The sequence below is a fragment of the Abramis brama genome (genome assembly GCF_963993115.1).
Source record: "Abramis brama genome assembly, chromosome: 9".
Classification (NCBI taxonomy): domain Eukaryota; kingdom Metazoa; phylum Chordata; class Actinopteri; order Cypriniformes; family Leuciscidae; genus Abramis; species Abramis brama.
Genome location: NC_139971.1, coordinates 15,516,006 through 15,529,342, shown reverse-complemented (window position 1 = coordinate 15,529,342; position 13,337 = coordinate 15,516,006). Strand labels below are relative to the sequence as shown.

The 13,337-nt window shown below is 35.6% G+C and overlaps 1 long non-coding RNA gene across 1 annotated transcript; it reads left to right on the top strand.

Annotated features, from left to right (window-relative positions):
* Positions 1–10,025: 10,025 nt before the first annotated feature.
* On the top strand, positions 10,026–12,152 carry LOC311089327. Its single transcript, XR_014607672.1, has 2 exons — positions 10,026–10,757; positions 11,354–12,152. It is a non-coding gene; the product is annotated as an uncharacterized lncRNA (long non-coding RNA).
* Positions 12,153–13,337: the final 1,185 nt, after the last annotated feature.

Genomic DNA, 13,337 nt, shown 5'->3' with positions numbered 1-13,337 from the left:
CAATATTATAAATATTTACAGAAGATGTATACAGTTTCCCCAAAAAGTATTTGGTCACTTAATTCACACTTACAAATGTGCGACTGTCCCTGCATAGTATTATGTATCGATTTTTCTCTTCACTAAAATTTATTTTTCTTAATTTTTGCTCAATGCCTTCTAATCAGCTCATTCAAATTTGTGTGTGTGTTTGTATTCCAAGTTCAAGTGCAAGAAAAATGTCTTGGACCACTCCAATGAGCTCTCAATTTTTTCAAATTAAAAGTTTGTGTCAAAATTACCCGAGCAGAGGATGAGCGCAAAGGAGCAACCGTGTCTAAGTGTTAAAAAAAGAGAGAGAGAGAGTCGATAGTTTCTGTTGCAATATTGATTTCTTCTCATCTATACCTACATGGTTTGCTGAGGGGTTGAGATAAGGCAGTAAGTTTCTAAAACAATATTTAGTGGTAGTTCTTTAGTGGTCATGGTAGTTTAGTGGTAGTGAATTGATTGGCAGAATGAGATCTTCATTGCGTAGAAGATGTCCAATATTATAAATATTTACAGAAGATGTATACAGTTTCCCCAAAAAGTATTTGGTCACTTAATTCACACTTACAAATGTGTGACTGTCCCTGCATAGTATTATGTATCAATTTTTCTCTTCACTAAAATTTATTTTTCTTAATTTTTGCTCAATGCCTTCTAATCAGCTGGAGCTTTGGAGATTTATGGTTTCCTCACCACTGTCGCCTTTGGCTTGCTTAGTTGGGGACACTTACCCCCAGTTTCACAGACAAGGCTTAAGCCTAGTCCCAGACTAAAATGCGTGTTTGAGCTGTTTTAAATGAAAGGAACTTGCACCGCCATTTCTTAAAATATGAGGCAGTAAGTTTATAAAACAATCTTTAGTGGTAGCTCTTAGTTCTACCATATTTGTAACAAGGAATTGGTTTGGCAACCTTGACTAAATGAAGTAGGCCTATACACAAGATTAGATGATGATCTGAGATGTCATCACTCTGCTGCAGAATTTCAACGGCATCAACATCAATGTGTAAATATTAAATCTAAAGTATGATTACAACAATGGGTGGATCCTGACATGTGTTGTCTAACTCCAATAGAGTTTAGAATGTCTAAATGCCAATCCCAATACGTCTTTTTCATTACAAGGATATTAAAATCACCATGCAAGACTTTGTCTGCAGCCAGAAATAAGTCTGATGGGAAACCGCTTTACCGCCCCTCATATTGAGAATAGTATTGGGAACCTCTTCTAATTCCAGTACCCGGGTACATGACCAGCGTCGGCCAATAGTGAGCCTACGTGGTGACGTGCAACACAGACGCGCAGCGCAAAACACTATGTGAACCAACTAGAGGCCCAGAGAGAAGGAAATGAATAGTAGAATAAAGTCGTTATTTTTGTTTGTTTTTGCGCACAAAAAGTATTCTCGTCGCTTGATATACTTAAGATTGAGCCACTGTAGTCACTTGGACTATATTAACGATCTCTTTAATAACTTTTCTGGGCCAGCAAGTTTCAATCACATAGAAACCTATGGAGGAGTGATCCAGCTCTCAGATTTAATCAAAAATATCTTAATTTGTGTTCCGAAGATGAACGAAGGTCTTACGCGGTTGGAACAACATGAGGGTGAGTAATTACTGACAGAATTTTTTTTTTAATTTTTGGGTGAACTAACCCTTTAACAATCTTCACTACCTTTCCGGGCCTTGAAAGTGGTAATAAAATTGCTGTCCATGGAGGAGTCAGAAAATATCTTAATTTGTGTTCCAAAGATGAACTAAGGGCTAACATGTTTGGAATGAGGGTGGGTTTTTGGGTAAACTATCCCTTTAATCTGTTCTACGAGTTTAGACAGGCTGCAAAATGTCTAAAATTCATTGTTCTTACGTTTATTTGAATTAAACATGCCTTTTCAATGTTTTAGGTTATTGATAGGTTAGAATAAAAACGTCAAATTTACAGACGTACTTTAAAATAGTTTTAAGTGTAAATTTACATCACATTACTGGCTTACTGAGTTGCATTACTATGTACGCATGTCATGTAATTTTTGCTTAACCTCAATCATGTTACTTTCAGTCCTGTTACTCATATGAAAAATAACAGGACTGAGCAAAAGTAACAGGAGAGAGTCCTCTGGTTTGTTGATTCAATATTAATTGATATAGTACTATTCACATGATTTATCTGATTTATCATGAGTTTTACAATTGTAATTTCTTAAATTGTAGACATTTTAGGATTAGTTTTACAATGCGAGTACCATACTTGCAGGTAGCCAGTCCACCACAGAGTAACTTAAACTTTTTGTCTTTCTTATCTTTTGTAGATAGTGGACAGAACCCATACTATGCAGGTGCCAGCTGCAAGGGAAGGAGCGAGACACCTGCAACCCTCTCTTTTTCCACCTTTTTGTCTTTTCTTCCGTTTCTCACTCTCTCTTCTCTCTCCTTCTTTCTCTTTTCAGCTCCTACGTTGTGAAGTACCATTATCACATAGTAAACACATGCACAGTGCACACACATAGACACACATTCCTGTTACCCAGTGTTCATTCCTGTTACCCAGTGTTTATTCCTGTTATTAAATTGTATTTTTCAAGTACCATTATCACATAGTAAACACATTCACACACATATTGACAGACATTCATGTTACCCAGTGTTCATTCATGTTACACAGTGTTTATTCCTGTTATTAAAATGTATTTTTCTTCTAAAAAATAAAAGTTAAACCATTGTTTTTATCAGTTTTGTTTGGTCCATCATTTATGCTAAATCACAGTATAGACATTGTTAAATACAGTAATTCTACAGCAGCTTACTGTTAAATTACAGTAATACGATAGACTAACTGTAATTGCACAGTAAAATACAGTAATTATACAGCAGCTTACTGCTAAATCACAGTAATATGACGGCATAATTATTGTGAAGTCACAGTAAACAGCTGTCATTTCACAATTATTTGCTGTAAAAATGATACGGTAACTTACTGTGAAAGTCATGCAACTGGTAACCTGCAATTTATTGTAAATTTACAGTGAAAAAATTAACAGTATCTAGCTCGAATCTTGTCTCTTCCGAGACAAAAAAATTGTTTTGATTGGAGAAGCTTATAGGAAAAAAAAAAAAAACGAGACAAATATGTAATTAATCTCAGCAGGATCTGTCGTGGTTTTCCCCTTTTCATTTCTAATTTCATTAATGACTCTTTCTGATATTAGTTTCTGAAGTTTACAGGCCGGTGATTTGCTGGGTTTTTCACCCTGATCGTAAAAAGTTTGCTTCAATCTTAATATACTGTTTTCATCTTTTAGTATGGAAAGTTCCTCATATTCAGCTTTTAGGGCTAATCATTTTTGTTTAATTCGTATGGATTTATCTGAGTTTATGATTTTCTCTAAATCTCTGATTTCAGCGTCTAAATCAAGCATCTTTTGCAAAATCTTTTGCATCATTTGGCACCTAATAAATGATTTAGTAATACACATTATATATATATTTTTATATATGTTTACTTCTCATATATATGTTTATACTGTGTTTTGGGGGGTATGAAGTACTTTTTTTTTTTTTTTTTTTACTATTTACTGCAAAATTACTCACACCATTAGCATGCATATAAAATATTACATTTTCATGGAAAAAAAAACTTTAATGATGAGTTTTTTCTGGATATTGATCTAGGCAATATCTCCTGGTTAAAAAAAATGTGTAATGACCATATTTATCCAGCAGAGGCCCATAGAGATCCATTCATTTTTCTGGATGTGGCTAACAATATATGTTTTCTGGATGTGGCTAACAATATATGTTGTCTGGATGTGGCTAACAATGCATGTTTAAGAACTTACTGTATGGTTGATGAAACATCAGAACGAATCTATTAGTATATATAGAAAGTCCAAGATCGAGGGCTCTTTGTTCAAAAATATGTTCATGGGTCAAATATGGACTACTGTCAGGCTGATGCAACATCAAAAGAAGTCTATGAGAATGTATAGTGTTTCCTTTTGAGCACTCTTTGTCCCGATATATTTTCAATAGGTCCGATATGGACAACTGTATGGCTGAATTATCCTCAAAAGGTCAATGAGTAGAAATAAAAAGTTAATGACTCTTGGGCCAGATATGTGTTTATTAGGTCAGATATGGACTACTCTCTGGCTGACGTAACATCAGGAGTCAAAGAGTATGTACAGAAATGTCTTGATTTAGGTCTCTTGGGCCAGATATGTGTTTTATTAGGTCAAATATGGACTACTGTCTGGCTGATTTAACATCAGAAGGAGTCTAAGAGAATATATAAATTAAGTTCCCTTTTGAGGACCCTTTGGCCAAAAATTTGTTCAATAGATCAAATATTGACTACTATTTGATGTAACATCAGTTGACTCATTGACTCCTAATGTTTGATGTAACATCAGTTGACTCATTGACTCCTGATGTAACATCAGAAGGAGTCAATGAATATGTCAACATCGAGGTCTCTTTGTCCAGAAATATGTTGAATGGCTCAAATATGGACTACTGTATGGCTGAATTATGCTCAACAAGATCAATGAGTAGAAATGAAAAGTTCATGATCGAGGACACCTGGGCTGGAGGACAAAAATGGACTACTCTCTGGATGATTTAACAACAGAAGGTGTCTAAGAGAATATATAGTAAGTTTCATTTTGAGGACTCTTTGACCAGCAACATGTTCAATATTTGAAATATGGACTGGATTCTTGCTGATGTAACATTGAGTCAATGAGTATATATAAAAAGTTCAAGATCGAGGACTCTTTGGTCAGAAGTGTGTTTAGTATGTGTTTAGTATGGATTACTGTATGGCTGACATAACAACAGAAGGAGTCAAAAGGTATGTATAGAAAGTTCTTGATCAAGGTCTCTTTGTCTGGAAATATGTTTAGTAGGTCAAATATGGACTACTGTCTGGTTGACGTAACATCAGAAGGAGTGATGAGTATGTATAGAAACTTTTAGAGTGAGGCCTCTTTTTCCAGAAATATGTTCCTTTGGTCAATATTGGGGTACTGTCGGTTGATGTAAAGGAGTCAAGGAATAGAAATGGAAAAATCATCATCGAAGACTCTTGGGCCAGAAATATGTTTAATAGATCAAACATGGACTGTTGTCTGTCTGACTTAAAATCAGGAGTTAATGAGTATGTTTAGAAAAGGACTCTTTAGCCAGAAATATGTTTAATGGGTCAAATATAGACTACTTTTAGGCTGATCAGAAGAGGAAATTAGTATGTATAGTAAGTTAATATTGGAAGATTCTGGCCAGCAACATGTTCAATATGTGGAATATGGACTAGTGTCTGGCTGAAAACTCAGCGCATAACAAATGTGCTTTCACATTGCATTGCATACAACAATTAACATTCATTGAAGATGTTGAATAGCATTTGCACACACGATCTAACGTTTTGCATTGAAGAATAACATAACATATTTGCTTTCGCTTCTCGCATACAATTAACATATTCGCTTTTCACATACAAGATCTAACTAAATCCCTTTGTGCCTTAAACAGTTGTACACTAACGTTTGCATTAAAGAATAACATATGCAACACTTATTGCATTGCAATGCATACAAGAAGTAACTCATTCCGTTGTGAATTGAAGAGATAACATTTGTGCTGTTGCATTGTATTGCATAAAAGATCTAGCTTATTCCTCCTTGCATTGAAAAGTCAGTGCATAACAAATGTGCTTTCGCATTGTATTGCATACAGCAACTAACATTCCGTTGTGCAGTGAAGAGATAACGTGTTGTTGCATTGCATTGCATAAAAAAACTAACTTTTTCCTCTGTGTGCATAGCAAAATATGAGCTGCTGCATTACACACACAATCTAATCATGTGCAGTGAAGAATAACACAAGAACTAACTCAATAACTTATGTAATGAAGAGATAACATATTCTGTTGCATTGCACTGCACATACGATGTAACTTTGTGCAGTAAAGAATAACACAAGAACTAACTCAATAACTTACATGCTGTTGCATTGCGCTGCATTGTATTGTATCCGTTGTGCACTGAAAGAGATTAGCCTACACAAAACATGTGTTGGCTGCATTGCAACTGCACAATTCTGCCCTACAAAGGCTAAGAGCAGTATCTCCAATTTTTCAAAAAAATTTTTTTGCACAAATAAAAAGTGCAGGATCTGCTCTTCAATCTGTTAAAATTTCATATGGCTACCTAATAAATTTCTTATATAAATTTACATTTTTAGTTGCAGTTTTGTATAGAAAAGTAGAGTGAAACCAAGGCAGAATGCAGTATCTGCCCGTACTGCCTTGGTTTCACTATGATACTGCAGTTTGCCTTTGTGTCAGCATGAACATTGTTGCAACTAGCTAAGTGGCATGAGTCAGGTTTTATAGCATACATGTATGCTATAAAACCTCTCTCAGAGAAGAAAAGAACCGTCAAAATGGCTTCACTTTTACGTGGAAAAATGCTGGTGAAACTTGCCTTAAACAACAAGGCACCAAAAATTGGTAAGTTTTAAACCTCTTAACCCTTTTTTTCTCAATTGTGTCTGTTTAGCTCTTTCTAGCTAGCATTAGCTTTTTTACAGCATTGGGATAGCAATGATACCTTGGGGAATACCTTAGAGCAGGGCTATTCAATTAGTTTCATTCGAGGGCCGCATTATCAAATCGAAAAGTTAAGGTGGGCCAGTGGGTCGGTTTGGGGGTTTATCTTATTTATTGAAACATAACAGTTTCAATAAATAAGTGAAAGTAACCCTAAAAAAGTATGGTATTTACTTGGAAATGTGGTACCCAACAGTAGCCTATGCAAATATATAAAACCATAATAAATAAAAAACTTGATAATTTACAGCTGTGTACAACTATTTTCCTTGGAACAAATAAATTATTTATACAAACTTATAGCTGTTGGTGAGAAATAATAATTATTTTATTTATAATTGTTATGCTTAAATGAAAATATTCTGACAGTGAGACTTGTTAACCACAGGCTACTCACTCCCACTGTATAAAAAATGCCTAAACATTTTTATAGTTAAAAACTATATGCAGCTTTACAAAGAAACTGACATAATTTCATAACAAGCATTAATTATATATTCCTCTACCCACCTAATAAAACTAATGCAATATAAATCACTATATTTACTATTATACTATATAATATTATAGTGTATATATATTTACTATATTTATGTATTACTACATAGTATTCAATATAAATATTGCACATTTCTGCCCAACCATGGTAAATTACTACAGTAAATTCATGGTAAATGTTTGTAAGGGTGATTAGGGGATTTAAAGTCTTCTAATTTCGTTCATGCCACAATGTTTCTCCTGCTTTCCTCATCAGTCTTGTTGGGAATGTTGAGGCTGTTTCATCCGATTTAATACTAGTTAAATCATCGAGTGATTTGTGGTTTGTAACAGAGAGGTTTCTGTCGAACTGAACCGCTTCCCACTGGTTGTCGCAACGCTGTTTAATATAGTGTCCGGGACCGGGAGTAAACGCAGCTCCGTTCTGGGCCGTGTTGAAACAACTAGTGAAACAACTGAAAACATCGCTATTTGTTGTTACTGTACTGAACGAGAAACCACTTCAGATGATTCAGTGACGGAGCGGTCCGAATGAATCCGAATATTTTTAGACCGTTATGCAAGCGCGTTAGAATCGAACCAAAATAATAATTCATTCACGAATGATTGGTATCGCTGGTTCAGTCGACATAAATTCGGGACACATAACTGCTGAAATATTCGTACGTAAAACGTTTCTCGGGTCAATCGGAGCGAGTATCAAACTGAATTAGCTGCACCGCCAGGAAAAAAGGAGGAGGGAGGTTGGTGCCGTCGGGCCGCATGGAGATGATTGGCGGGCCGCATTTGGCCCGCGGGCCGCCAATTGAATAGCCCTGCCTTAGAGAAATTACCTTAAAGGTGCCATAGAATGGATTATTTTATTATTTTATAATGTTTCCTGGGGTGCCCTTATAATGTTAGTATGTTTTTTAGATCAAAATTTGTTATAATTTAGAAATAAAAGGCATATTTCCTAGCCTGATTTCATCCATTGATTTGAACACTCTGTTTGAAGGGGCGTGTCTGCTGTGAGACTTCAGTGTTGTTGCCCACTGCTGTGATTGGCTGACATGCTTGCATATGAAATATCTGGCATTACATGTAGAGCTATCTGGAAAACTTTTACTATTACAGCTTTTATATGTTTTTACTATTACAGCTATCGGGATTAACGAATCATGAGAAGTTTTTTTTTAAGTATTTAGATCTATTCCCATCACATAAAAGGTTTCAGTGATGAGCACTGAGCAGATGACAGCCTGTTGATCGCGTGAATGAAGATCTTATCACTGCAACGCGATATACTGATGCATAAACAGTGTTGAACGACTTTGAAAGAAAGATTATCTGTCTGAATTTGAACAATTACACATCAGAAATTCACATAACCCACTGGTTCTCCAGAGGCTCGGATGAAGGAGCAAAAAAATATTTTTGTGTTCATTTGTACAACCAAACACTGAGCAACTGCCATGCTTCGTTCGCTCGTTTGCAAGCCATGATGTCTCTCGAGGAAAAAACAATATCGCGCTGGATCTAGATAACACAATGTAAATTATCGTTAATAAAATCCCTACTTGCCGCTTGCGGGAATATAACGTTAGTTGAAATTGCCCCCTTCGTCCGTTTGAGACGCCGAGAGAAGCCTGGCTGCTTGATATTGTTGTAACAGTCCGTGGTGAAATGGGCAGAGCAACTAAACAACTTCGAATTAAACTGTAGCGGTATCCGATTATAGATAGATAGATTATAGATAGATCTGCCATTTTCCCTATGATCCTCCTCCTGCTTGTTTCTTCACCTGCAGAACTTCTGATGATTCGGCTGTGCAGTTTCGCCTGGCACTGAGCATGGGCTGGCATATGCAAATTTTTAGAGGCGTACATATTAATGATCCCATCGGTTTCGTCACAGTTGGTGTTATGTGGAGATTCGCCCGTTTTTCAGGGGTGTTTTTCAAAAACGAGATTTAAATAAGAAAGAGAAAACTATGGTGTTTGAGACTCACTGTATGTCATGTCCATGTACTGAACTCTTGTTATTTAACTATGCCAAGATAAATTCAATTTCACATTCTATGGCACCTTTAAAGGAACTGTATGTAGGATTGTGGCCAAAACTGGTACTGCAATCACTTTAAAAATACTATAGAGCGGTGTATCCCCTCCCCCCTGACTCGAGATGCCAGATAAGCTGAATTCAGCAGAAACGTAGGCTGCTTCAATGAGCTTCCGACGAGACGTACACAGTAAGTTTTTTTTTCTGTTAATTATGTTTATGCTTCATGAGAGATATTTTGATAAGTAATTATGTATTTAAAATTTTTACTAATTGTCATTAGTTAAATATAATCGTAAAGATTTATGCTCGTATGTGACAGTATCGTAAAGATGTATGCTCGTATGTGACAGTATAATCGTAAAGATGTAACGTTATGCTCGTATGTGACAGACAGAACGGTAGCTGTAAGTCTAACTTGTAACGTTATGTATCTGTCATTAATGTAAGTACAAGCACAAGCCTCCCAGCAAACATTGGTCCGACGGCAACGTCGTGTCCCTGGCCAAAAATAGTCGCGGTATGACGGCATAAATCGGTAAAAATATGTAACACAGAACATTTCCTAAAAATGCATTCCGATACATGTGTGCATGTCTAAAGTTATCTGAGGTTGCATGTATAATTGTTATTTTGACTTTTAGCTACGTGTAGTTCAATATATACCATGTTGTGTTTCGGGTGAGAGAGGACGTCACCATGGCGACGTCTTTTACACGTGCATTAATAGTCCATCATGACCCTCTATGAAATCAATTGTGATAAAGCTGTGCTTAATCCTTGCGTGGTTAATACTGCAATAATTAATAATTTTTTTTATTAAATTAAAGTTTTAATAAGTTGTGTGAATACGTCCACTGACGTCCTTTACACGTCTATAGTATCGGGTGAGAGGACGTCACCTGGCGACGTCTTTTACACGTGCATTTATAGTCCATCATGACCCTCCATCATGGAATACTTGTGAAATATGCAAAAGCTGTGCTTAATCCTTGCATGGTTAATACTGCAAAAATTCATTTAATTGCCCAAGTAGTTTTTAAGAGGTTGTGAAGACGTCCACTGACGTCCTTTACACGTCAAGGCTGTGAATACACGTCCACTGACGTCCTTTACACATCTAGTCAAGCAAGACAGAAAAAAAAAACCCAGGAATTATCTTTATGAAATACACGAATTGTATACAAAGTAAATATATTTACTTTATCTTGTTTAAATAAATTATAATCACACAGTTCCCAGTGTGGTTAAGTGAATGCAAAGCCTCTGCATTTTAGTCATTATTTCAACCTGTAGCCTACCTGATACGTTGTGTTTTTTTTTTTTTTTATGGAATGTATGCATGTAAAACAGAAATATATCTTGTCACCATTTATGTCTGAGTTGGATGTAATTGCCAAAACTGTGCTGCCAAGATGTAACAAAAGATCTCCCGACATTACCAAATCCCGCGATAGGTTAGATTATCTCACGAGATGTTAACGCGTTTTCCCCATAGACTCACTCCGGAACACTGAAGTTTGAACAACCACGAAGAGAGGAGGAATTGAGGCCCATATTATTAAAAATCTACTGTTGGGTACGTACATTTTGTATTATTAGATTCACGTGCTAGAGTTTTACTTGTTTGACATGAATGAACCGAAAGAAATGATGCCCCACATTGTCAACTGAAATTGGCTAACTGAGTTTGGCTAAAATTAGATAGTAGGCTAAAAGTTAATTTGAACTTATACAACGGTATACCATAGTATAAAGTATGTTTAATGATACAGTCAAGTTATTACTGTAAATTATTAATGTAGCCTTTTGAGAGTTTCTTTCAGAAAGTAAATTATCTGAAGTAGAATGAAATGTTTAGCTGGATTTGAACATGTATGTTTTCAGTAACTGCTTTAAAAATTTTGTAATTTTAGAATTGCTAAACATGTCTATTCAGGGGACATCACAGCCCACCTGTCTTTATCAGAAATGTCCTGTTCACTTTCTCACTGTTACACACCTAGTTAAGGGTCTTTCTCAAGGGCACCACAGTGGTATTGAAGAGGCAGGGGACAAATGCTGTTTTGAATTTAGCTGAAGACCATACAAATATTTTGAAAATAAGTGCATGTCATTTACCTCAAATTTTTAATTTTCATTTATTTTAAAAAGAAATATATTCTCTTCCCTTAGATGCTGTGAAGAGGTGGAGCCCACATGCTACAGACACTGAAATTGATGCAGCAATGGCAGAACACCTGAAACGCGCTCCAGGAAGAGCTGGGGGTGGTGGATACAAAAAATGAGCCAAACAATGTGTTTAAGGGATAGTTCACCCAAAAATGAAAATTGTCATCATTTACTCAACCACATGTTTCAAACCTGTATACCTTTCTATGCTAAACACAAAGATGTTTGGAAGAATTTTTGTAACCAAGCAGATGTCGCTTCCCATTAATAATCATTTTTTCTCCAACAATGGTAGTCAGTGGATGCTCTATTTGCTTGGTTACAAACATTCTTCAAAATATCTTCTTTTGTGTTCAGCAGAAGAAAGAAACTCATACAGGTTTGGAATTTGGTGAGTAAATTACATAATTTTCATTTTTGGGTGAACTATCTTTATATAATAATTCAGTATTTTGCAATTGGTATTTTAGTTTGGTTAACAAATCGAGAGCTTAGAATTATAAGGTTCTATCTCCGTTTATTGTAGTTTATTGAGCATCAAAGTTTTTAAACTCGGTTTATGTTTTGTGAGATGGAACCTTTTATTTTATTAATAACTACTAACAATTTTTTTTTTTTTTACAAAAATAACACCACACAGGCATTAATAAACACCTAATGGATCAGATTGTCAAAAACTCAATTTCAACCAAAAGTGGAGATAGAACCTTAAAATTCTAAGCTCACGAAATGTTAAACATTGAAAAAAATAAAGAGAAATTTTGGCTGTTCAATATCAATAAAATGTTGTGCTTAATCAGAACATATGCTTCTTTTTTGCTTATGTCCACAAATAATGTGTTATTGTTTTTGATGTACACGTGATTAAAACGTTTTATTGACGTTCAGGTCTGACTGGACCAATTTTGGACCTTTTTAGAACCTTTGTCAAGATGTGTAAACCTCAAGACTTGATTGTCTTTCACGATGTTACACAATAGGTGTGTGATTATTTTATATGCAGGCTTATATATACACTTAAATTATGCAGCAACACATTTAAACACATATGACGACGCATTTAGACGTCCAGGGACGCGCAGAAGAGACGTGGAATTCACGGCCAGAAATGACGTCGGTTCAACTTCCATTTTGGAACTATTTTTCAACCATGACGGGACGTCTCGAACGGACGTCTTTTCAACGGTCATTAAACGTCCAAATGTTTGCTGGGCTATGTCACTATGTGTAACCAATATCAAAGATATTCATTTAGCTCAGTGGTTCTCAACCTTTTTTGGGCCAGCGCCCCCTATCCAATATCCAAATCCCTGAACGCCCCCCACCCCCAAAATAATGAGCGACCTGGAACGAGTGAGAGTTAACAGATGAAATAAGTGCAAAATTGTCTTTTATTAATACAATTGAACTGTACTCCAGTGATTAATCCAAAAAACAAGTTATAAACTGCATTGGCATAGCAATACCAGTGTTTCTCACAGGATTTTTGGTAAATCTGTGGTGGATGGACCTTGGGCCTTCTAGGGGGGTTCGGGGGCATGCCCCCCCTAAGAAAATTTTGTGCATTTTAATGTTAAATTCATCAATCTGGTGCAATTTGAGAGTTCAAAATTAAAAGTGCCAACCCATATTCAGTGTGCAAATTAAACAAAGAAAAATTCAAACCTCTTTTATGTGTCTGTCTACATTACACTACTACATAATAATAGTTATAATATTAATCCCATGACAGTAATAGCCATATGTTGTAAAACAAATGCACTGAAAAATAAAGGACGGTCATTAAAGCGGTAATGTTTGCACTTAGGTTTTATTACGCATTTAGGAGAGTATTGCAAGAAGCTGCTTACATTAACCTTACTTTCGTAAAATAAATAAATACAATCATGATTTTTCATGAAAAATTATGTTAGAATTGTAGGCCTAAAATACCATGGTATCAGCTTGTTTTCATCAATGGTATAATTAATACAATTACAATTAATTT